Below are 24,032 nucleotides of genomic sequence, written 5' to 3'. Positions count from 1 at the left end.
TTGCAGTAATTTCAGGGAGCGATGCCGGAGGCAAGGGAGTGGCCAGGACTGGTCAGACTGGGATATGTTTTGAAGGTAGAGCCAGCAGGATTCGCTGATTGAGCGGATGAGGCATATGGGGAAAAGAAAGGCAGCAAGGATGACTCCAAGGGTTTCAGCCTGAGCAACTAGAAGCATGGATTTGCCCTTGACTGAGACGGGAAGGCTTCCCATGGAGCGAGTTTGGAGAGGAAGAGCAGAAGTTTGTTTTTAAAACATGAAGTTGGAGTTTCTATTAGACATCCAAGCGGAGCTGTCAAATAGGCCGTTGGATATATGAGTGTGGAATTCAGGGAAGATGTCCTGGCTGGAGATATAAAGTAGGATGTTATCCATGTGTGATCCATAGATTTAAAGAATTGAGACCACATGAGGTCTCTAAGGGAGCTGCAGAACTCAGAATAGCTGCCACCACAGTGGGGACCTTTCTTTGTTGCCAGGAAAAGGTGACACGTTCCCCTCTTTCTCCTTAGCCAATGGTGTAGTGTCACAGTTTGAGCCCCACAATACCAAACAAACTTCTGCCTTCACTAACAGCTCCCCAGAGTCCAGAATCGCTACCCTTACCAGTAACACCTTGGGCAGAGAACCACACCAGCTGTCCTCAGTTGTGGACACGAGAGGCCCGGCTGGGAACTCTTTGCAGCCCATGTAGCCTTGTGCTAATTTGCACACCTGGGTTAATCCTTCTCCACCACAGCTCACCCCCATGTGGAAAGCAAAATGAGCTCGTCTACGACCACTGTTTTTTTTCCTTTGGCTGACGTCATGGGGGCAGAGGGGACATGAGATGATGGTGGAGTCCACTTGTAGTCTTGGCTGGCTCCATTTTGGTCCCTCTGGCTGTTGGTCAGTGACCTCTGAAAGGAGAGGGCAGGAGAAATGGGGACTGAGGAAAAGCCAAACGGCTCCCCGCTGGCCTGGCGTTTTCACCCAGGTGAGGATGTGAGGCTCAGAGAGGGTGGGCAACAGACCCAGGTCATCTGCACGGTGCCCCACGTATACCTGTCAACAGTGGGGTTTAGTGGGTAAATGCTGGGAATTTCAGTGAACAAAGAGAGATGCGGTGACAGGTGACGTTATCAGCACTGTTTAAAAGGTGACATTTCAAGTGGGTTTTTGCAGAAGAGAATGAGTGGATTGGTGAGAAAATGACAGAAGGACTCACAGCTCATTCCCTTCCTTTGGCCGCCACAGTCCGCTTCCCCTGCTGCCCGTGGATGTTATGTGGTCACCGCAGAGCCGCATCTCACAGCCACCCTAGCGCTTGTGAGCGTGCCCTGGCCCGGGGGGCTTTTCTGTGGAATCTCTGCTCTGATTCAAAGCTTTCTGGTTCTGGTCCTGAGCACTCACATGTCCTTGGGCAAATCACCAAATCTCTTCAAGTCTTAGTGTCTTCATCTTTTAAATGAGAATAATGATACCTGCCTGCAGAATTTTTGAGAGCACGGAGTAAAACAGTGCCCACAACTTGCCCATCAGTGACTAGCAGTTAATTCAGTATCATGCACTCCAAACTCACCTCTGTCTTGCCTGCGCATAAATGGCTGAGTTACCTTTCACCCTGCAAAGAGGAGGTGATTGAGCACCAAAGGACTGGGGATCGTTCCAGAATTCCAGGTCAAGCCCACAGAGGTGGATGAGGCTCTTGACCAAACTTATTCAGATGACATACCAAACAGCTGGAGAGGCAGCTAAAAGAGTGGCTCTCAACCATGGTTCTATGGCCCCCACCCTGGTAGCCCAGCACCCTTCACAGGTGACAAAACCAATTAGGATCAGTGGGTACAAGTAATTTTATTATTACTGGGTGGTAGAACCAGCATTTGAACCCTGACCATGTAGCTCTAGAGTCCCCACCAACATTTATGGTACCCTGCTGTCTCCCACCAGTTCACAGACAGTGGGCACTCCATGCGTAACTGTTGAATGAATGAAGAAATGCGAGAAGGACCCCCTTCCTGGGCTGGTGTTCAGTAAGGCTTTCCCTGGCTGCACCTGTCTTAGCTTGTGAGGCAGCCCAGCACATCCACACACCATATTATCTCTCCCATCTCAATTCACCAGACCCAGCCAGGTCATGGGAGTTCACTGAGGATCAGACCTGGAGGAGAATATCCTTCAGCAAATAGCTCCTTGGAGAAAATGAGGCAAACTGCATGAGTGCAAGTCAAGTGATGATTCCACATGCACTGGCCGGGCCTCTCAGGGAGACGCTGTGCCTCCTCTGGGGATGCAGAGGCTGGAAGCAGCGTGTGCTTTTGGTAATTCAGCTGCAGCACAAACGTGCTAATGAGGGTTGTGTTCATTTTGTGCTACATAGAGCAGGTTTGATGAACTGAGCAGGACAGAAGCATTTTGAGGGAATAGCGCTTTCTCTCTGGCTGAGACTTTTCAACTCTTCTCTTTGGTCTGAGGGCCTTGAAGTCCTTTCTTGGCTGGACCAGAAGAGGCAGAAGGTTTCTGGAGGGGTGCTAGGAGTTGGGGTCTCCTTCATGCTCAGGCAGCCCCTAACCTCAGGGACCACCGAAAGGATATGGCTGCCTCTAATCCTCTTCCATGTGATGCACCCGGAAACAACCATGCATGGGCGTTTTACCAGACTATGGCCCGGAAGCTGGCACCAGCCCATTTTCAGGCAAGTACAACCATCTGCAGATGAAGCAAAATTGCTACTGAAATCCAGGGAAGCATCAAAGGACCTGACAGTCCAGAAGGGTAGGAGCCATGAGATGCCAACCCTATGGCAAAATCTCCCCCATGGCTTGTGGGGACCCGCACCTGATTGTCTCTGCCCGCCCCGTCCAGCCCTTTCTCGATCCACGCACCTCATTCTGTAGCTGCTCAGCCTGCTTTCCTTTCCCATCATAGTTCCTTCCTGCCCCGGGGTCCTTGCAGACGCTGCTGTTTTTTCCTCGTCTCTCCTTCTTCCTTTCTGCTCCTTTGGGGTCCCCCTCCCTTGCTTCACCCTGCTTTTGGAGATTCTAAGCACGGGCCTCTTGCAGAGAACACGAGCTGCTCAGTAACATCAAAGACAGTCTGGGTTTCAGGGAGGGAGAGCGGGAGAAGCCAGTGGTGTGTCTCCAGGTATCTCTGGGTACCAGGTGCTCTGCCGGCTCTGCCCCTGTGTGGCACTCACAGGGGCAAAGGGGCGGCCTTGGGAGACCAGAGGCTGCTGCCGGCTGCCACTGCCACTTCATTACTCGTCTGCTGACTGTGGCAAATGGGGATTTTACAGCTCCGCCGGCCCTCATTGTGAGCTGCAGCAGTGCTTTGCTGGAGGGGAGTGGAAGGCTAGCCTAGAAATGCCTTCAAGGGCTCCATGTGACCGCCCACTGGTTCATTTGGACCCTGCAAAACTGAGTCTGGGGGCTTCCCTGGTGGCGCAGTGGTTGAGAGTCCGCCTGCCGATGCAGGGGACACGGGTTCGTGCCCCGTCCAGGAGGATCCCACGTGCCGCAGAGCGGCTGGGCCCGTGAGCCATGGCCGCTGAGCCTGCGCGTCCGGAGCCTGTGCTCCGCAACGGGAGAGGCCACAACAGTGAGAGGCCCGCGTATGGCAAAAAAAAAAAAAAAAACTGAGTCTGGGTCCTACACCCAATTGGTGATGAGGCAGGGAGGGGTGGTGGGCCTGGGACCTACAGCTCCAAGCTGAACCCTGCTTCTCCCCGTGTCCTAGTGAGGTCCTCAGCTTGGCTCATTCACGTTGGGTGATCATCGGTAGCCACTCGGCAGAAGAAGTGGCTGGGTCACGTGCAGCTGCTGAACTCCTGAGAGGAGGATGTGAGGGCTGAGGCTAGGGACAAGACTTCCTTCTGGAACCTTCTGGAGACCGTGGTTCCAGAGGCCAGTGCCCAGGTCCTGGGCTGCTGTGGGGAGGGACAGGGAGCCAGAGCAGCAGGGAGCAGGGCTCTGGGTCCTAACAAGCAGGACCTGGCTGACCTGGCAACACGTCGTGGAGTCTCAGCGTCCTCACCTGTAACACGGGAGGGTAATACCTCTCCAGGTTGTGAGGAAGATGAAATTAGCTAGTGTACGTAAGCGCTTAGCAATAAAAGATCGCTTCCAAGAACAGTTGTCAGGGAGGAGGAAGATTCTCATGCCTGCCCAGCTCACAGTTCTGTTCTTAGCTTATCTTACATGTCAGTGGGGGTACTTGAGGAGCCCCCATTCTACCTGTATGAATCAGAACTGCCATCAGTGAGCATTTATGGAAGGCCATGGGCTTAAATATCACATCTCTGATCTTTTTTTTTTTTGCGGTACGCTGGCCTCTCACTATTGTGGCCTCTCCCGTTGCGGAGGACAGGCTCAGCGGCCATGGCTCACGGGCCCAGCCGCTCCGCGGCATGTGGGATCTTCCCGGACCGGGGCACGAACCCGTGTCCCCTGCATCGGCAGGCGGACTCTCAGCCACTGCACCACCAGGGAAGCCCCACATCTCTGATCTTTAAGTCATTCTGCAAGTAGGTCCCTCCTGCCCTGAGCCATTCTCCAGATGAGGATGCAGGAATCAGGGAAGCTAAGAAACTTACCCAAGGTCACTCGGGGAGATGCTACCCAGGACTGTCTCTCTGCCTGGCTTAGAGCCAGGGGTCAGCTGGATCCTTCCTTTTCCTTTGGCCACTATCATTTAGTCCCTTTTCCGAAGAGCTCTAACCAGTTCTTATCTCTCTCACCCTCTGCTCTGAGAGGCAGAATGCAGTAGGGGTTAAAACTGGGGTTTTGCAGATCAGACAGATGGGGGCTTTGGATCCAGCCTGGCCACCTACTAACTGCATGGCTTGGACAAGTCATTTGCCCTCTTTGGGCCACATGTCTCTTTTGTAAAGTGAAGATAAGGTCTGCTTCACAGACAGGTCACGAGGGAGTAGAATCACTCAAAGATGTGTGGGTGCCTGGGGAGATGCCAGATCTTTCTCCCCTTCCTCGGGGGTGGCTGCACAGCTCGGAAGCCTCCACAGAGCCTCCTTCTGCAGAACAGCAAGAGGGCGGGGGGGCAGGCTGGAAGTGAAGCCACAGCGGGCCCCTCACAAAGGCCTCGCCTCCCTCAGCCGTCTCCACTCCCATCACTGAAGATGGGGGGACCCACCAACTCATCCTTCTTAATAAAGAGAGGAGTGGTCCAGAGAGGGCCTGTTTCTAGGGCTACAGGAGCATGGCCTCCAGAGGCTTCTGATTTGGTGATAAATGGCTGAGGGGATGCTGCCTCACACCTTCAAGAGGCTCACGGAGTCAGCAGTAAGGGGCCAGCAGTGGTGACTCTGCCCTTCTTCCCTTCCTCACCAGCCAGGGGTGTCTGAGCCCCCCGGGCCCCAGCAGGCACCCACAAGCCCCTTCTCAGGCTCCTTGTGGCGTATGCCCAGGCTTCTGACAGTCACTCAGACCCCCACTGGCGCCTCAAGGCCAGCATTTGCAGGTGTTGAAAGGGTCTTTCTTCACTGTGATGCAATTTTCCTGTGTAGAAGAAAAATCATGAAACTTCTGAAGAAGGGAGCTGCTGTGTTATTCTCTAGGAGAGGAGAAAAGGCTCTAAGCCATCATTTCATCTGCGCTTAAAACCTTTCTCTGCGATTCCTCCATATCGACAAGATCAAAACCACTTTCCGAGCTGGTGCTCCAAGTTCCCCGCATACTGGCCCCAACCTACTTCAGGGGTCTTACTAACAGTTATTATGATTATTGGGAATAATGATGACCGTTGATTAAAATAATCAATCATCCGTGTTTGAGGACACACGAGGCTGGAGGCTGTGTCCTAAGCACTTGCATTATCTCACTGAATTCCGATGACAGCCACAGGACGTAGATGTGAGGTCACCGTTTTCCAGTTAGGAAACTGAGACCAAGAGAGGGTGAGCTGTTGGACTCCAAAGCTCAAGCCTGGGTTGCTCTGCGAGACCATCCGTATACCCAGGGCCCCAGTCTCCTCCTTCATGCAAACTCTCTTCTCCTGACTGGTCCTCCATGTGCCTTCCATTTATCTTCTCCTTTCCTCGCTTGTGCTGTTCCTTCTTCCAGGAAGACGTTGGGAAGTGGCATGGATAGGACACAGTCTTCAGAGTCAGGCACAGCAGGGGTCGGAATCCTGGCCATACCACTTCCCAGCCCCCGGGAAACTATTTAAGCTCCCCGGGCCTCAGTCTCCTCACCTGGAAAATGGGAGGACAGCGCAGCCTCACTGATTTGATGAGTCAACATGTGCAGAGTATCTGGCTCCTAACACTGGCTTAGCTGACCAAGTTCTTCTTGAAACTGGAGGCCCAGCTCTGACTTCCTCAACAGCGAGACCTTCTCTGACTCAGTCTGTTACCATTTCTTCTTCTTCCAAACCACTCTGAGCCACCACCTATGTTCCTTGCTCATGTCCCTTGAGGGCAGGGGTTCACATTGACCTAGTCCTACCCCTCGTAACAGTGCAAGAGCCTAGTCAAGGTTTGCAGAGTAATTGCACTTCAGGGATCTTCATCTTCTGCCCCCATCTCCCTCTGCAGCATCCTCACTCTGTCCCCCCAGTGCCTTCCCCTTCCCCCATTACACACCTGTGCTCTACCAGCTCCCTGCGCTTCCTCAGACATCTCCGTTCTCTTCTACCTCCTAGTCGCTCTGTCTGCAAGGCCCTCCTCCATTCTTTCCCTGGGTTATTTCTGCTCCTCCTTTAACATGTGGCTCAGGCGTTCTCTCCTCCTCCTGGGAAGTCTTCCCTGATACTCCAGGCTGGCTAGATACCCCTCCTCTGTGTTCCCCCAGCCCCTAGCCTGACCTCTCTCCCAGCTCTTGCCACAATGCATTTGCTGTATTTGTCCAGCTGTCTATCTCCCCTGCTAGGCTGTCATCCCCTGGCAGCAGGGACTGAGTCACTGTCATCCCTAAAGCCCTGGCATTTGACACAGTGTCCACCATAAAGCCAGTGGCTGTTGAGTGGGCAGATGGATGAATGGACGAATGAGCGCCTGCTTGAAAAATTCCCAGCACTTGCTGTTTGGAGTATCTGCCCACTGGGTTATGCACCGTCTGTGCCCACGATGTGACTCGGCCACCTTTACCTTTGCGTCCTGGAGACTGTGCCAGGCTGTTAGGAGGCAGAACCCAGTGTCTGGGAGCTGTGTCTAAATCTGCATGTGCGTTTCGCGCCTCCAATCCAAACCTCGTTCATTAGCACAGCAATTAACAGCAGTGCCTAATGGCAGATGGCCCGGCAGCGAGCCTGAACCCCTGGCTGCACAGCGGGCTTGGAGTGGGGCAGACCTGTCTGGCAAGGTTGATGTTTTCATTGATCTAGCAAGTCAGAGCTCCCAGGGCTGCCTGCTGTGAAGCCACTGAGCTGATGTCAGTGCCGGCGTGCTGAGGGCTAGGCCTAAAAGGGCCACGCCTTAGAACCAGCCCTTGGAAAGGTCAGGAAAGGTGTCCTGCCTCCACTCTCATCCTGGAATTGTTCATTTTAAGATCTGAGTTCCCTACTGGGGTGCCCCAGCACACCACCCTCAAATTTTCTTAAGCCACTAACTCTAGCGACTTCTCCAGGAGATGGTGTCCCTTCCCATGAATACCTTAGAAGCCTCTAGGCTTTCTACAATTATTATTTAAAATTGCAGTGTCCAGGCCCATTGGCCTCTGCTAACAGACACAGAGAGTTCAGTGTTTAGCCTTGTGTTAGACCAGTATTGTGTAAATTATATTTAAGCAAGTTTGGAGAGACATTTTCTTTTTCTTCCTGTTATCCTTGGTTTGAACTGGCTCATTGGTTATTACCCTGGGAATGATAGTCATTTCTCCAAAAAAGAAACATCAAATTGGCATTCACATGGCTATCTGGGTCATAAATTCAAGCCAGAGTGCGGCATCCTAAACCAGAGTGGCTTTCCAGAGCTAGAGTGTATCAGAGCTAGAAAGGATCTTCTTGTCCAACCCCCGTCATTGACAGAGTGAAACTGACGCCCAGAGAGGTGCACTGATTTGTCTGAGGACGCACAGCGAGCTCGTCTCCCAGCTGGAATCTCTTCCCTACGGCATGTCTCAGATCATTGGAAATGTTCAGGCTTGCCGAGTGCCAACCCCAAACCACTCTGGCAGAAATTCTTTAAGTGGAATGGGATATGCTTCCTTCACGGCCTGCCAACAGTCGGGCTGAGTGAAATGAAGAGAGGGCGCAGGCTGAGCAAGTGAGGCCTGTGATCTGTTACCAGCCGTGAGGAAACCACACATCTTGTTTGGAGAGGCACTGACGATGAGCCACACTGGAGAAGAATGTTAGCTGAGGTTGAGAAGTCCCCGTGGTGGGAGACCTTGCAAGGTGGGCCTTTCTCTTGGACGGGGTTGGATGGGGGGGTGGAACTCGGGGCGTAGCCTAGTTCCCACTAATACTGGTAGGAGAAACACACATCGTGTAATAGCCTGCCCCCATCCTACCTTTCCTTACCTTGTGGACAGAGTCTCTGGAGACAACCTTCCTGCCCTCCATGTTTTAGGAGATCTCATTGGCGTGAAATGCCAGGTGTTTGTCTGATGACTGCTAACATTGCTGTGAGGAGGAGCCTTGGTCCAGAAAACCAGTCTTTAGGCTACTGGGCAGCTGGTCACCAGGGGAGACAGGAGATAGGATACCCTGGGCCTTAGATGTCTTAGAGTGAAGGCCCAGGTCTTGGTGCCCCATGGACTGGTCCCACCTGAGGATGTTCCCCACCTCCCTGTTGGGGGCGCCGAGGTTCAGGTGGACGTTATAAAATGCTGCCTGGAAGAAGCGTCCCTTCTCTCTCTCAGCGCTGTGCTAAGAGTGCCCACTACTCCCACACTCTCACTGAGGCAGACCTATCCTTTCTGTCTTTGTCTCTTTTATTTTTTAATTCTCTCCAGGACCTACAGCTGAAGGAGGGTTCAGAGATACAGTCCCCTCTTATGATACAGAAACATGATCAAAATATATTCAATCTCAGGGGTGTTTTCTTCTTTTCCTCTGGCAAGATAGTTTTTTATTGAAACATACAGATAACAAGAGGAAATTTCAATGGGAAAAATGTTTCCTGTATAACTCCATCACCTTATCATAATCATTTTTCCTTCCAGACTTTGCACAGGCATATATTTTGGACATAATTCTTACCTTAGTATAAATGGAACTTTTTTATGTTTTTAAAATTCAAAATATTCATTTAATATGTTCCATTAGGACTCAAAATAAGCCTTTGTTACTTTGTGTAACAAAGAGACCCTAAAGCCAGTGGTTTAAACAAAACAAAAATTTATTCCTCTTTCACCTGACAGTCCAGAGAGTCCAGCCTCTACAACTACTACTAGTAGTATTATTACTATTTCTGTACTACTCTGAGTATTACCACCACTACTAGTACTGGTACTAGCTGACATGCATTGAGTATTACTGTGTACCCGGTAATATGCTCTGTACTTCAAATGTGATAATCCCTTCTAATTCTGACATTATCCTTAAAAGGATTATTGTACCCATTTTACAGATGAGGAAATGTTGTTCTCCCAAGGTCTCTTAGACAACATGTGGCAGAGACAGGTATGACTTCAGACGCTCTTCCTTATAACCATTGTGTAACATGGTCACCAAAACTGGAAGGGCCAGAGATGGGATCCAGGGCAGAGTCATCTGGCCAGATGTTCCAATCTGGATAAAGATGAGATTCTGAGTCTCTAGCTGGAAACAAGCAAGGAAGATGCCTGGGATGCTAGGGAAACCTTGAGACAGGCTTTGCTGACTACTTTAAAAGACTGGGCAAAAGAGGACATATTAGTCAGTGTTTCTGATTACAAGAAACAGAGAGCACTTTCCGTTGCATTAAGGAAATGAACTCCTTGAGAGGATTTGAGGTAGTCTGCAGACTTGCTAAGAAGGCTAGAGGCCAAGGCTTAGGAACAGGCCGGCAAGATGGAAGCCAGGGGGTGGCCAGGACCCACTGGTACCCGACAAAGCTGAGCCTCAGAGCCAGGCTGCTGAGGATGCCATGGTCACTGCCACCACATCAGCTTGTACCTCTGCCTCCCCCCGACAGCCTGGCCACAGCCATCCCTGGACCCGGCCCGTGGCCTGTGCTGCCTCTGCTGCACCAGTGGAACGCTCCTCCTGCTTCCTGATTCCCTGCGTACTTTCGTCAAGCACAAGTCTTGGGAGGAACAGAATAACTTCATTTTTGTCTCTCACTGAAGTTTTTCTCCTGTCCCCAAATGAAAACTCAAAGAGGTCTGATGACTCTTGTGCTCACTATTAGTAATATTTTCTGTCACTTGAAGTCACAAAGCACAGTCTTGGTTCTGTCATGAGAATACCCAGTCCTGTGTGTTAGGTCTAACTCTGCCTTTGATTCAGAGGTAAATCTTCTCCATGTCCCCTTCCAGGGCCAGCTTCAGGGCCAGCCTTGTCTTGGAGAGTGGGTAGGACTGTGCTTTTCTCTCTTTCTCTGTTCTTCCTTTGCCCTCAGTTTACTGACTGCAGCTCCAGGGTTGGGCAAGGACAAGGAGGGGGGACAGTAGAAAAGGAAAGTTTTTACTGAACTGGTGTGCTGTCACGGCCAGCTCTGGACTTGGGGGCAGACACTGAAAGCCGATTAGGCAGCAGACCCCTTTCACACTTCCTCAGAGACCTAGTTATGGCAGGGCAGGGAGGCGGGGTCTGGCTCACCTGCTGATTGCAATCAAGCCTGAGCTCACCACTGGCTTGGTGGCCCCCTAGGAAGCCTGAAGTTTTCCTTCTGCTAAAGTCCCATCACTCCCCTGTACCAGCTCTCTTTTCAGAGGGGGTCCACATCTGAAAAATGTCATTTCTGAACCCACAAACCCTAGGAATAAGGCAGCAGAAACTCTTGTTGGTCCCAACTTGTCCCCTATGGCTAACATTCCTATAGAAGTCCCTGAGGGTCATGGCCCCTTAGCCACTGCTGGGGAGGGAGAGGTGGGTTTTTTCTCCATGCAACTGCCTCTCTCTCTCTCTGTCTCCCCGCCCCTCTGCTGACAGCCACACTCCCTTGGCTTTAACTTTCTCAGGTCCGTATCAGGCAGTAGCCTGGTGAGCCTCCAGTGCACATACGTCAAGCTCTCCAGCACATTGACCACTTTCTCTAGACCCGCTAGGGTGGGTGCCCTCCCTCCCCAGAGCAGCTCTCTCCAAATTCAAGCTCACTCTCTCGAATTTATCAGACACCGACCGTGAACATCCGCATCTTGGTCTCTCCCTGCACTGTGCAGAGTATCTAATATCTCTTTGTCTGTCTGAGGTCGTGGCTGAAATGTACTCTTTCCCAGGCTTCTGATTCACAGTCTGGGGCGGTCCCTCCTGATTGGTGGAGCCCATCTCCCACCGGAACTCCTACAATGGGAATCCCACAGGCTTCCTGAGTCTCCTCAGAGGGGTTGAGGATGCAGAGCAGCCAAGTCACAGGGAGAGAACTCCCTCCTCCCTCCCCCAATCCTGGGAATCAGGCTGCAGTTGTTTCTCTTAACAAATGGTAGGGGCGTGGTGCAGTTCCCCAGGAGCCCTGTTACGACAAACCACCTTCACTGCTCTGTGATATGGTGGCAGGCACGGAGAGGAATAATTTTGCATCAGGGAAACGTTATACACTCAGTGCCTCTCCCCCACCCCGACTGCACCTTTCTAATCCTGGGCAAGGCCAGGGGGATGTAAAGGGGGACGAGAAAACAACCATGACCAAAAAAGGAGGTGGTTTCAGGAAGACCTTTTGCATCAGCCTTGGTGGCCTCTTCTCATGACCTCCTGGTCCCTGCATCCCCCCTCCCTGGCATTTTGCAACAGTAATGAGTGTTTTGCAGTTTGGGGGGCACTGCTGAGTGGGCAGTACACAGGATCACATGTTTTTTTTTAATCCTCTTCTGAGACTGCAGATGACTGTATTTCTCACATGCACAGTCTGACTTCCAGGCACCTGAAACCCCATCATCCCACCCTCAAGCCAGGGATGAATCTGGCCAGTGTAAAGTGGCACTTGGGAGGAATTTGCCATCTCCCTTCCACAATGAAGCCTATTCCCTTGAACCTTTAGGCTGCCAAAGAGAAAGGCTATGAAAACAGTGGTTCCCTGGTCTTTGGAGTTTACAGACCAATAATATGTTTTAAGAATGACAAGAAACTTATTTAGCAAGTAAGGATATTGAAGAAAAAAGAAACCTAAAAAATGAACATCTCCTAGACCACCATTTCATAAAAGAAAGGACATTTTAGCGCACACACACACTAATTAAGAAGGAAACTGAACTTGGAATAAATGGCAGCCCTTTGAACTAAATACACTTAGTTTTTTTTTGTTTTGTTTTGTTTTTTTTTTGCGGTACGCGGGCCTCTCACTGTTGTGGCCTCTCCCATTGCGGAGCACAGTGCTCCGGACCGGGGCACAAACCCGTGTCCCCTGCATCGGCAGGCGGACTCTCAACCCCTGCACCACCAGGGAAGCCCATACACTTAGATTTTTATATGAAAACTCCCAATATTTTCCTTACTTTTCTTTCTTTCTTTTTTTTAAATTTTATTTATTTATTTATTTATTTTTGGCTGTGTTGGTCTTCGTTTTAAATTTTATTTATTTATTTATTTATTTTTGGCTGTGTTGGTCTTCGTTTCTGTGCGAGAGCTTTCTCTAGTTGCGGCGAGCGGGGGCCACTCTTCATCGCGGTGTGCAGGCTTCTCACTATCGCGGCCTCTCCCGTTGCGGAGCACAGGCTCCGGACGCGCAGGCTCAGCGGCCATGGCTCACGGGCCTAGTTGCTCCGCGGCATGTGGGATCTTCCCAGACCAGGGCTCGAACCCGTGTCCCCTGCATTGGCAGGCAGATTCTCAACCACTGCGCTACCAGGGAAGCCCATCCTTACTTTTCTTATTTTGTTGGAGACCCATGGAAACTCCAGTGTAGCCTGTTCCTTTAATTAGAGATTGGAAAGCGGGAGCTCAAGTTGCTGAATCAGTCACAAGGTAAGGAAGCAATCACATATGCAAACAGCTACATGTCACCGCGTTTACTGACGTCAACACTTAACACACATGCATGATTACCGAGTTCTTGCTGGGCGCTAGGTTTATGTGGGGTACGCACTGCTCCCTGACCAGAAGGGAGTGTGTACTTGAGTGAAAGATATGAAAATGTCACCTCCTCGAAGAGGCCCTCCGCATCACCCCATCTAAAGTGGCAGCAAAGACACCCCCCACCCCCGGTAATTCTCTAACATGTCACCTTTTTCTTTTTCTTCTGTACTCTTCCCTTAATGGAAGTTACTTGGCTTCTATCTTTGCATCCTCCTCTGTGGCCCATCTCACCCTTCTAGAACGTAAGCCCCAAGGGTGCAGGAACTTTTCTGCCTTACTTACCACCAGAGCTCCCATACAGAGGTACAGGGGGTTCCCCAGGGTAGTGGGGTGGGATCCTGGGTTGGGGGGTGTGGGTGGGACACAGCCGTCCATTGTCCTGGGCCTCTCACACTGTACATAACCTCTTCAAATCTCTCAGTGATCAGGTGAGGTTATCGCAGGCATCTTGCTCTGAATGAGTGCTCTGACTTCTGAATTAATGGAGTCCCAGTTAGGAAGATAAGTTAAAGTGGAACAGCAGTGTTTCTTTAGAGGAGGAAAAAAGAAATCTGCTTCGTACCACTTTCCTTCTTCGCTGAGGGCGTGGAGGTTGCTGGAAGGTCATGGGGAATATTTAGAACTGAAAACTCAAAGGCTCCCCATCACCCTTCCCCAGTGGAAATCAGCAGTCCGTGCAAAGCACGCTGGTGGCAGCAGGAGGGTCCCAAATCCCCTCGCCAGGTCACCACTGGCAATGACAGGGGAGGTCCCAGGCAGGACCAGAGCCTGACATTAACATCCCAGTCCCCAGCAAGGAGGCAGGGGTGGGACTGGCTCTGTGTGTGGCTGGGCGCCGTGTAGTTGCTTCTCAGGAGGTCACAGCAGCTTCAGGAAAGCAATTGCAGGCTCCTTCCGCTGTGTGTAGCTGCAGGAAGGCAGGCTGAGGTGAAGCTCAGCGCAGCTCCTCAGACGTCAGGAGCCGGGGATTGAGCTCCGAGTTTGGGAGAGGAGCTGGGTCAGATCATAATAACCTGAGTTAATATTTGCTTACACTAGAAATGCTCTTAAGAATCATGTGAAATAGAAGTCATCATGATCTCTTCTTCACGCATGAGAATACTGGAGCTCAGAGGGGTTACGTGGCTTGCCCGAGGTCGCACGGCTGACGCACGACATCGCCAGGACTTACATCCAAGTTTGCCCCACCCGCAGTGCACACGCGCCTCTGTGCTTCTGCCCTGAGCCTACCTCCCATTCACTAAAATGTGCCATGGTTTGGTGACAAGCCCCAGAGCTCCGTGGCCAAGTCCTGAGGTTGGAATGACAATAGTAATAAGTGACGGCAACCAGCTCCTGCTATGTGTCAGGCGCCGTGCGGGAGCTTTCAGCACATTAACTCTTTCAACCCTGGCAACAGCCCTGAAAGGGGGGTATTATTATTGCCATTAAGCAGATGAGAAACAGACTAGAGAGTTTAAATGAACCTCCCAAGGCCCGTGTGCATGAAGCGGTAGATTCAGAATTTGAACCCAGCTTTCCCTCGAAAGCATCGTCCTGTGGGACACAGTTCATTCAGGAAGTATTTAGGAGCACCTGTTCTATGCCAGGCACTGTTCTAGAAGGTAGGGATTAGCACTAAATGGAGAGACAAAGCCCTTGCCTTCATGGGGCTCACATTCTGGTGGAAGAAACAGACAATAAATGTAGGAAGAAAGAAATACGTGTCATTTCGGCTACAAGTTATTAAAGAGAGGAGGGTCTGTGTGAACCCCACGCCCCTTCTGGCTGCCGCACTGAGTGGAGACTGTAGGTGGGCAGAGCAGCAGGGGACCAGTTAAGAGGTGATGGCAAAAACCCAGGTAAGAGACAAGGATGGCTTGGATAGGGATGGTGGTAGTGGATCGGTGGGAGGTGGTTGGATTCACTTTGAAGTAAATCAGTAAGATTTGTTGATAGCATGGATGTCGATTGGGAAAGAAATCAAGGAGTCAAGGGTGATTCCAAGATTTCCGCCTGAACAGCTGGAGGGATGGAATAGCCAGTTGCTGAGATGGGGAAGATGGGAAGGTCAGAATTTCTATTTTATTATTTGCGTTTGAGATGTTTATTCCCCATCCAAGGGGAGATGTTGAAAAGCCATTGTGATTTATGAGTCTGGAACTCAAGGGGTATTCTGTGCTGAAAATGTACCATATTTCATCAAATGTAAGATGTCATTGACTGTAAGACCACCGTTATTTTATGTACTACTAAGAGAGAGCACTGCCAATTAAACTAGGACACAACCCAACTTTTAGAGATATTAAAATGTGTGTCTTAAAATCAATGGGATATAATCAGTTTGGGAGTTGCCGGTATACAGGTGATATTAAAGGTGGTGAGAGTTGAAATCACCATGGGAGTGATAGAGGAGAGATAGAGAAAGAAAAGAAACACAAGGACTGTGCTCTCAGACGGCAAAGCTAGGACGCTCACGGCCCAGTTCTAGCCAAATGCAGTGTCGGACAGTTAAAGTTCTTCTTCAGAGGCAGATGCCATGCTGGTGCCTCCCTGTGGGGCTTCAGTCTGAGGATGCAGAGTTCAGGGGTGGCCAGCTGGCATTGCAGCCACATCACCTGGCACTGGCTACATGGCACCCACAAGGGCCGAACCTTTGGGCTCACCTGGGTTCAAACCTGAACTCAGTTTCCTCATCGGTAATATGGGCATATAATGTCTGCTCTACTCCCTTCAAGACACAGAAAACAGGTCAATGTCTTCTTTTTCTGGGCCTCAGTTTCTGCATCTATAAAATGAAGAGGTTGGACAGGATGATCTTGAAGCCCTCTTCTGGCTCAGGCATTATGATAACAGTAATACTGGCTGCAGTACTTTGAGCATCTACTAGGAGATTTATGTAATCGTTAATCAATATAAACAACCATTCAGGGTACGTGTTATTATTCCCATTTTGTAGATGAGGTAACTGAGACCTCAGGGGGCAGGCTGCTCATAGTGGTGGAGCCAGGCTGAAAAGCAGGGTGTTTAAAGCCAAGGGCTTTGGATTCCACCAAGCCCCCTGCCTCCCTGTTGGGATTGACGTGTGTTTCTTGAATGAAACTTAGTAGCATCATCGCCAGAGCCCAAGGGCAACCTCTCCCCATAATATGACAAGGGACGTTCAGGTGTTGCCCCACATAAATGGGAAATGTAATTTGTCTCAGCAGCTCCAGTGCTCTCATGGAAACGGAGTGGCTCCTGGAAAGGCCACTAGGAAGGGAGGCAACTGATGTGTGTAGAGGGTAACTCACACCCAACCCTGGGGACTCGGGGTCCAGTGTTCTCTTAGACCACATTTTTATAAGTCAAGGGTGGTACCACACAGAATGGTGCTGAATGGGTTTCCTGTGGCTGGGGAGGGGCTGGTGAAGGCCATTCTGTCTTCTCTGGTATCATGAGAAAGTTTCCTGAGCATGAGGTGGGAGGGAAGAGGTGGATTTGGGTGGGTTTGAGTGATGGGACAAAGCTGGCTCTTGACCAAGGCCTAATCGTGGAGCTGACCAGAGTCAGTTGCCGTCAGCATTTCAACAGGATTATAGTGTAGACAAGGGTTTCATAACCTCAGCAATATTGGCATATTGGTTCAAATGAATCTGTGTGATGGGGGACTGTCCTTTGCATTGTAGGATGTACATCAGCATCCCTGTCTGCTACCCATTAATGCTAGTATCATCCCCCCAAACAGACAACTAAAAATATCTCCAGACGTTGCAAATGTTTCTTGAGGAGCAAAACTGTACCCACCCCCTTCCCCAGGGTTCAGAACCATTGGTGTAAATAATTCCCTTATCCTCCTAAGAAGGTCATCAGCTGACCGCTTCCATGAATGCCCTGGGGCCTTCCTGAAAATTCTTCTCCCCATGGCATCTGACTTCAGGGCTGGGTGAAAGCTGGACCCCATTGTAACCAGGTTCCCCCTGCCTTTCACTAATTGTCCCCCTGGAACCATCTCATACTGAAACCTTCTCTGGGAAACGCTGTTTCTCTCACTACTCTCTATCTGTGCTGGGCACCTTCTACGTATCCTCAGACACACCCAAATGTGTTCCCACCTGGGACATTTACATGTGCTGTTCCCCTGCCTGTGTCTCCTTCTCAACGTTCAGATCACTGTTCACATGGTACATCTTGATTACCATTCCAGTCACTCCTTCTTGCATCTCTCTGCTTCAGTTCCTGCAGAGCATCTTCCACCCTCTGGAATCATCTTGTTCATTTATTTGCCTATTTGTTTCTTGCTTTCCTTCCCCATTAGACTGTAAGCTCCCCGAGGGCAGAGAACTGTTCTAGCCTGTTCCCTGCTGTAGCCACAGTGCCGACTGCATGGCTAATGGTTGGCTGAATGACTTTGGTGGACACCTACTCTGTGCCAGGGGCTGCAGATGCCAAGGTGAATAGCTCAGTCCCTGTCTCCTGGGAACTTGCTGCCTTGTAGAGGGAGACCAATGGAGGAGGTGAGGCCAGGGAAGTATGGGAGCACAGAAAGGGAGCAAGTGAGGAAAGATCTCCAGAGAGGTGGTTAGAGGAAACGGAGGGTGCATAGCATCTCTAGAGGCATGGAGATCTAGGGGATCATGGATGAGCCCAGAGGACAGGGAAGGAGCATGGCACAAAGCTTGGCACTGCAGGAATACCAGGGCGGTATCTGAAGCAGCTGGAGATGATGGTGGTGGAATAAATGAGGCCAACTCTGAGAGGCCTTGAATCCCATCTGAGGAAACTTCAGCCTTATCCTGTAGCAAAAAAGAGCCATGGAGGCAGTGTGGGCTAATGGTTAAGACCGTAGGCTTAGAAGTTAGTAGTCTGAGATCTTTGTTCAAACCCTTACTCTGATACTTCTCAATGGTTTGGCCCAGCAATTTCATGTCTCTTAACCTCAGTTTTCTCATTTTTGAAATGAGGTTAACATTTTCCCTTTGGGTTGTTGGGAATGTGATCGCGTGCTCAGCCCAATGCCTGGCACATAGTAAGTACTCAATAAATCATCACCATTCCTGTTGGTGTGGTTAACAAGGAGCCATTGGAGGTTTCTGAGACAAACAAGGGATGTGATAGATTAGCATTTTAGCAAGATCACTCAGGCAGTAGTGTGGAGGGTGGCTTGGCAGTGGCCCTGGGGAAAGCAGATGAGACAGGAATCAGGGAGGACAGTTTGGAGGTTGCTAGAATGAAAAGGGAGGCAGAGGAGGGGGCGTGGTTCCTAGGATCTAGAGCATCTGCTGTGGTAGGAAACGTGGCCATACTTTGCTCCTCAAAGTAAGGGTGCAGGGGCTGGAGGAAGAGCCCCCAAGCCTGACAGTAATTGAGACCTCGATGTGGACCTGGGGGGGACTACAGCTCAGCCTGACCTGGGTTCACTCAGCAGCTCACGGCGCCCCTGGAAGAGGCAGCCAGCTCTGCATTTCAGACAGCCCTTGCGGTGAGAAGGGTGGCTTGCCATTAGTATCGGGTGATACACTTTTAATTAAAATAGTAATCATTTGAGCATTCTCTAAAGTTTTACTTTGGGAATTTGCCTTCTTGCAAGCTCTGCCCTAATTAACATTCTCTTTATCCTTTATTAATAAATTACATATCAACAGTTTTATCCGCCTCCTTTGATCACAGAGCATCATCATTCCTGAGCCAAACTCCACTCTATTGACATTTTGGGTGTAGTGGAGCCAACCAGGACTGATTTGGGGGGTTGAGAATTAGAATTCTCAGTTAACTCCCAGTAACATAGGGGTCCATCTTCTTGCTGTCCTGAGCCCCAGGCAAGCACACAACATATGTGCCTCCTGAGGTCAAGATTATGGGACCCCTTAGGGGCAGGCCTTTTGAGGAAGCCCCTAGACTTAGGCAGATAAACCTGAGAGGCGACCACGCATATATTAGGACCCAGTACCATAACTAGGAGAACAGAAGCGGAAAAGCTGATGGGCTAGCCCACAGGCTTCAACCCCAGGCTCAGAAAGATTAAGTAACTTGATTACAGTCACAAATTCAGGTCATTAAAGGTTAGGGAATCAATAGGGACTAACATTTATCGGGCAGCTCTTATGTGCTAAGTCCTGTGTGAGGTGCTTTGTGTGCCTGGTGCCTGTTAATATCCCAGACCATCTAATGAGGTATAGGCAGTTGTGTCTCCCATCTCTGGAAGAGAAAAGCAAGTCAGTGAAATTAACCACCTTCCGTAAATCTACCCGCTAGGAAGAGACGCAGTTGGTATTAAGTCAAGGTCTGTCCAACTTCAAAGACCTCTCTCTGTTGAGGTCTTTGCACTATCCTGGCTTACAACCAAGGTCTCCCAGCCTGAACCCCACTGCCCTTTTGTTTGGCACCCTATCTGGAGGGTGTGTCAGACCCTTGCTACTCAAAGTGTGGTCCACGGACCTGTGGTATCAGCTCACTTGGGTTCAAGTTATAAATGCAGAATCTCAGACCCCAACTCATACATAAGAATCAGAATCTGCATTTTTATAAGATTCCCAGGATGTACAATACCCATTAAAGTTTGGGAAACAAAATGGATGTTTGATAGTTGTTCAGCATCTTCTACTAATCCTCACGAGCCTTCCAATGTCAATGTTATTCCTAATAAGTAGGTACAGAGACGTTAAGTGATGACTTGGCCCAAATCTTACATTCAATTAGTGGCAGAATCCAGATGGAGTCCCTAGCCCTGCCCCTGACCTGGAGTTCTAGGAGCTAAGGTCCCATATTCTCAGTTCTTGGGCCTCAGGATGATTATAATGGAGATTGGGAGCCATTATTAGCATTCCCAGAAGTCCAACGTGTATCTTCTACCTCATCCTAGTCAGACCATAGGGAGGTGAACTTGGACACAAACATCTTTGCTTTTGGCAAGAATTATAATTGGCCAGCATGGAAGCTAGTTATTTCCTGGAGAGCGGGGGTTTAGATAGGCAATCATATATCACTTTGATTAATAAAAAAGAGACGTTCATTAATTACCTTTCAAAAACTTGACTTGTTTAGGAGACGATGGCTTTCAAATTGTGAGGTCCATAGTGGGAAGGAGATTGTAAAAGGGGTCCCTGTGAGTCTAGTAACTTCTAATATGTGTTGAAGAAGAAATCCAGAGGCTCAACATCACTGATCATCAGGGAAATGCAAATGAAAACCACAGTGAGATAGCACCTCACACCTGTTAGAATGGCCACCATCAAAAAGACAAGGGACAACAAGTGCTGGCGAGGACATGGAGAAATTGGAAGACTTGTACGCTCTTGGTGAGAATGTAAACTGATACAGCCACTATGGGGAACAGCATGGAGGTTCCTCCAGAAATTAAAAATAGAATTACCATATGACCCAGCAGTCAAAGCCAAGTCTCCCAAGTCCCCTTTCATTTCATAGCATGGTACCCCTCCGGCTTATGACATTCTATTTGTTATACCATTGTGGCTGACAGCTGGTTTTTCTTTACTATTTCAGTGATGAGGCTTTAGAATTGGTCTTTGGTCAACAGCCAGCAAGTAGACTTTGTCTTTTCCTCCTCTCCTTAATGCATTCTGACCAGGAATTGAACCCGTGCCCCCTGCAGTGGAAGCACAGAAGTCCCAGTGCATTCTGGGAAGTCCCAGTGCATTCTGGATATCGTCACCTTTACTATCCATTTCCTGAGTGACTTTCCCTTGTTCTGTTGTGGCCTCTCCCGTTGTGGAGCACAGGCTCCGGATGCGCAGGCTCAGCGGCCGTGGCTCACGGGCCCAGCCGCTCCGCGGCAAGTGGGATCTTCCCGGACCGGGGCATGAACCCGTGTCCCCTGCCTCGGCAGGCGGACTCTCAACCACTGCGCCACCAGGGAAGCCCCACGTGCTTTTTTTTAAAGTCAAACAGACCTGGGTTCAAGTCCTGGCTCTGACACTTTCTGTGTGACCTCAGAGTTATTTCATCTTTCTAAGCTTCAGTTTCTATATCCATAAGATGAACCTGCCTCATAGGGTGTTGTGAGGATTGACAAAGGAAGTATATGTGGAGCAGTTGGTGTGGAGATCATGTTTGGCAGGGAAGGCACCTGAGTTCTAGAGGAAGGAGCAACTTGCCGTGGTTATAAGGCTGCTGAGGGAAGGAGGGGCCAGAACCCAGCCTCGGGTCCCTTTCCTCACTGCACCTTTTGCAACACCTGTGCTTTAGGTTCGGTGAGAAAATGCCACACGGAAAGCAACTCAGACCAGTAGAGTCTCTCAGTTTGCTTTTTTGTTCCCATGTCTTTAAATATCATTGACATTGGTGAGGTCCAATAGCCTGGCCAAGCTGTGACATCTCTGGAGCAGCCTGGCCCCGAAGGCTCTCATCATCCTTCAGCTGAACCACCATCTCTTCTGAGAGGCCTTCCCTGACCAGTCAAATCTGGAAGTTCTCTGTTCATATTCTCGTACATTCCTCTGTTTTGTTTTCAGATTATAACTCATTTGTTTGTGCTTTCATGTCATGGTCTCTGTAAGTTTGTGTTTCATTTATTTATGTATCTTTTTGAAATTAACCTTTTTATTTTAGGATAATTGTAGATTCACATGCTGCTGTAAGAAATAATATGGGGGGATCCTGGGTACCCTTCATCCAGTTTCCCCCAGTGGTAATATCTTTCAAAGCTCTAGGGCAATATAACAACCAAGATATTGACATTATCTTTAAAATGTTTTTCTTTTCACTAGAAATTAAGGGCCACAAAATCAGGGACTTTGTCTCATTTGACACAAAATTCCCAACATCTAGAACCGTGCCTAGCGTGTAGTAGCTGCCTAATTACTGTTTGCTAAGTGTGTGAATCAAAATTGTAGGGCAAGAGCCCTGTATCATTTTCTATCCCTTCCTCTCCCTGCAATCTTTAAACGGCTCTGTGATGCCCAGGTAGTTTTACTCTGCAAAGTCACAGGTTTCTCCAAATTCTGTGAACTGAATCTCATTAAATCAATTAGAGCAATGATCTTCAAACTGGGAGTACCTGAAGATTTCCCCAGGAGTGTGTATGCATGAATAGTTTGAAATAAATCAATTTCCAGATACTCAACTTGTTTTTCAACAGTTTTCCAGTATTGATCTGACCAAGAAGATCTACCCAATAAAAGTTCAGAGAGGCTCTGCTCCCATTTGACAAGAAGGAGACCTCTCCCTTATCTCAAATCTTACTAGAATGATTTGCCCTGGGATTTCAAACCATCCGAATGTCAAACAAAGGGATAAATTGAAATATTAGTTTGAAGTAAGCCACTTCTAATGATTAACTAAGGTACCTTAAACACACAGTGTGTCCTATCTTTTCCCAAATTGTGTATCTTCCTGTTACAGGCTAAGGTTGGCACTGGAAATAGGGTCTTTGGGCTTGTGTTGGGAGGCTCTGAATCAGGAACAAACAAAACAGCATAGATTGGTGATGCTAATCTTCTCAAAGTGCTAAGAACGTTTTTCAGAGCTACTGTTTTTCTCAAGCTATATTGATGAAACCCATGTTTGTGAAACCCATGTTTGTGTAACCCATGTGTAAAATTTATATGTGATCTCTTTCCGATTTGATGTGCTTTATTCCATTCATTATCTTTTAGTCACATCATGGGATATTTATTCCAATTATACCTCATCCTAATTTTATTTAAACTTATAAATTGTATGCTATTTTCTGCTCATTAACACAGAGTAAATATGTGCACTCACGACGACAACTTCTAGATGATCAGTTTAACAAGGGGCCAGTGCTTTTCCAACCTTCTTTTTGGGGGATGGGAGTAAAAAGATTGAAGACAACTGAGACAACACAGCCATTTGGAAAGCCATGATCAGCTGCCATTTTGATTCAAGATCTAATGTCATGGGCATTTTGAAGCCCTTTGACTGCATCCCAAATTTGATGCAATCAGTCTACGCCCTGAAAAGTTATCAAGAAGCAGCCAGGCTACAAATGCTCAGGGTTGAATAGTTCTCTTGAAAGAAGCCTCACTGTGTCCAGCTGATAATCAAACGAATGGCTGCCTTGAGATAGGTCGCCAAGGGGGACCCACTGCTCCCCCATCCCTTATCCAAGCCTGGGCTCTGTTTCTCTCCCGATAGGAGCCCATAATCCCATCAGCGCCAAAGGGAGTTATGTGCCTGCTTTACTAGAGACAATAGGCTGTCTGAGACGGACAATTGTTCCTAGCAACTGAGGGGGTAAACACGATAGGCTGTTCCCAGCCACTATCCAGGAAGGGCCCGGCTGGGGCTCCCAAAGCCCTTTCTTTGTTAGGCTGCAGAGCCAGAGGACTCAGCCTGTCTCTCCTCCCTCAGTGGCTGCCATCCCCCACCTTCAGAGGCAACCTGTCCCTGGGGCATCTCCCAAGGTCCCCACCCACACTGGTTGCTTCTCCTTCCTGCTTCTATAAGATTCTCTCCTTCCTGCTTCTCCTTCCTTTTAAAGACAAGCCCAAGGACCCTTGTCTGTTTCACTCTTCGCCATGAAATCGTAACAGCATCAAAAATCAGAACTGTAACCATTTATTGAGCACTTATTATTTCCCCGACTTTAAGCATTTTATGCACATTTGTACATTTAGCTACAGATCCTCTTGGCAACTCTGCAAGGTAAATATAATCATTCCCATTAAATAAAGCAAAAAGAGCCTCAAGGAAGTCACACATCTAGTAAATTGCCGAACCTGGCTTCAGTCCCCGACCCGAGCTCTATCAGGCTCCAAATCCCATGCTCCAAGTGATGCCCGTGTTTCCCAAAGTATGTTTCCTTCAAGATCCTCTGAGACAGAGCTTGGGAGATGCTCTACAGTGTCCCTGCTCTCCACACCCTAGTCCCTTTCTTGGAGACTCCCAATGCAATTTAGTTTATTATAAGTTCTGGAAAGTCCCGCAGGAAACAAATTTAACTTGTTTAACTCAGTATTTCCCAAGTATTTATCATTTTTTGCACAACACAGATCACACTT

Source organism: Pseudorca crassidens, chromosome 9 (assembly GCF_039906515.1).
Source record: "Pseudorca crassidens isolate mPseCra1 chromosome 9, mPseCra1.hap1, whole genome shotgun sequence".
Taxonomy (NCBI): Eukaryota; Metazoa; Chordata; class Mammalia; order Artiodactyla; family Delphinidae; genus Pseudorca; species Pseudorca crassidens.
Note: the sequence above shows the minus strand (reverse complement) of the source record.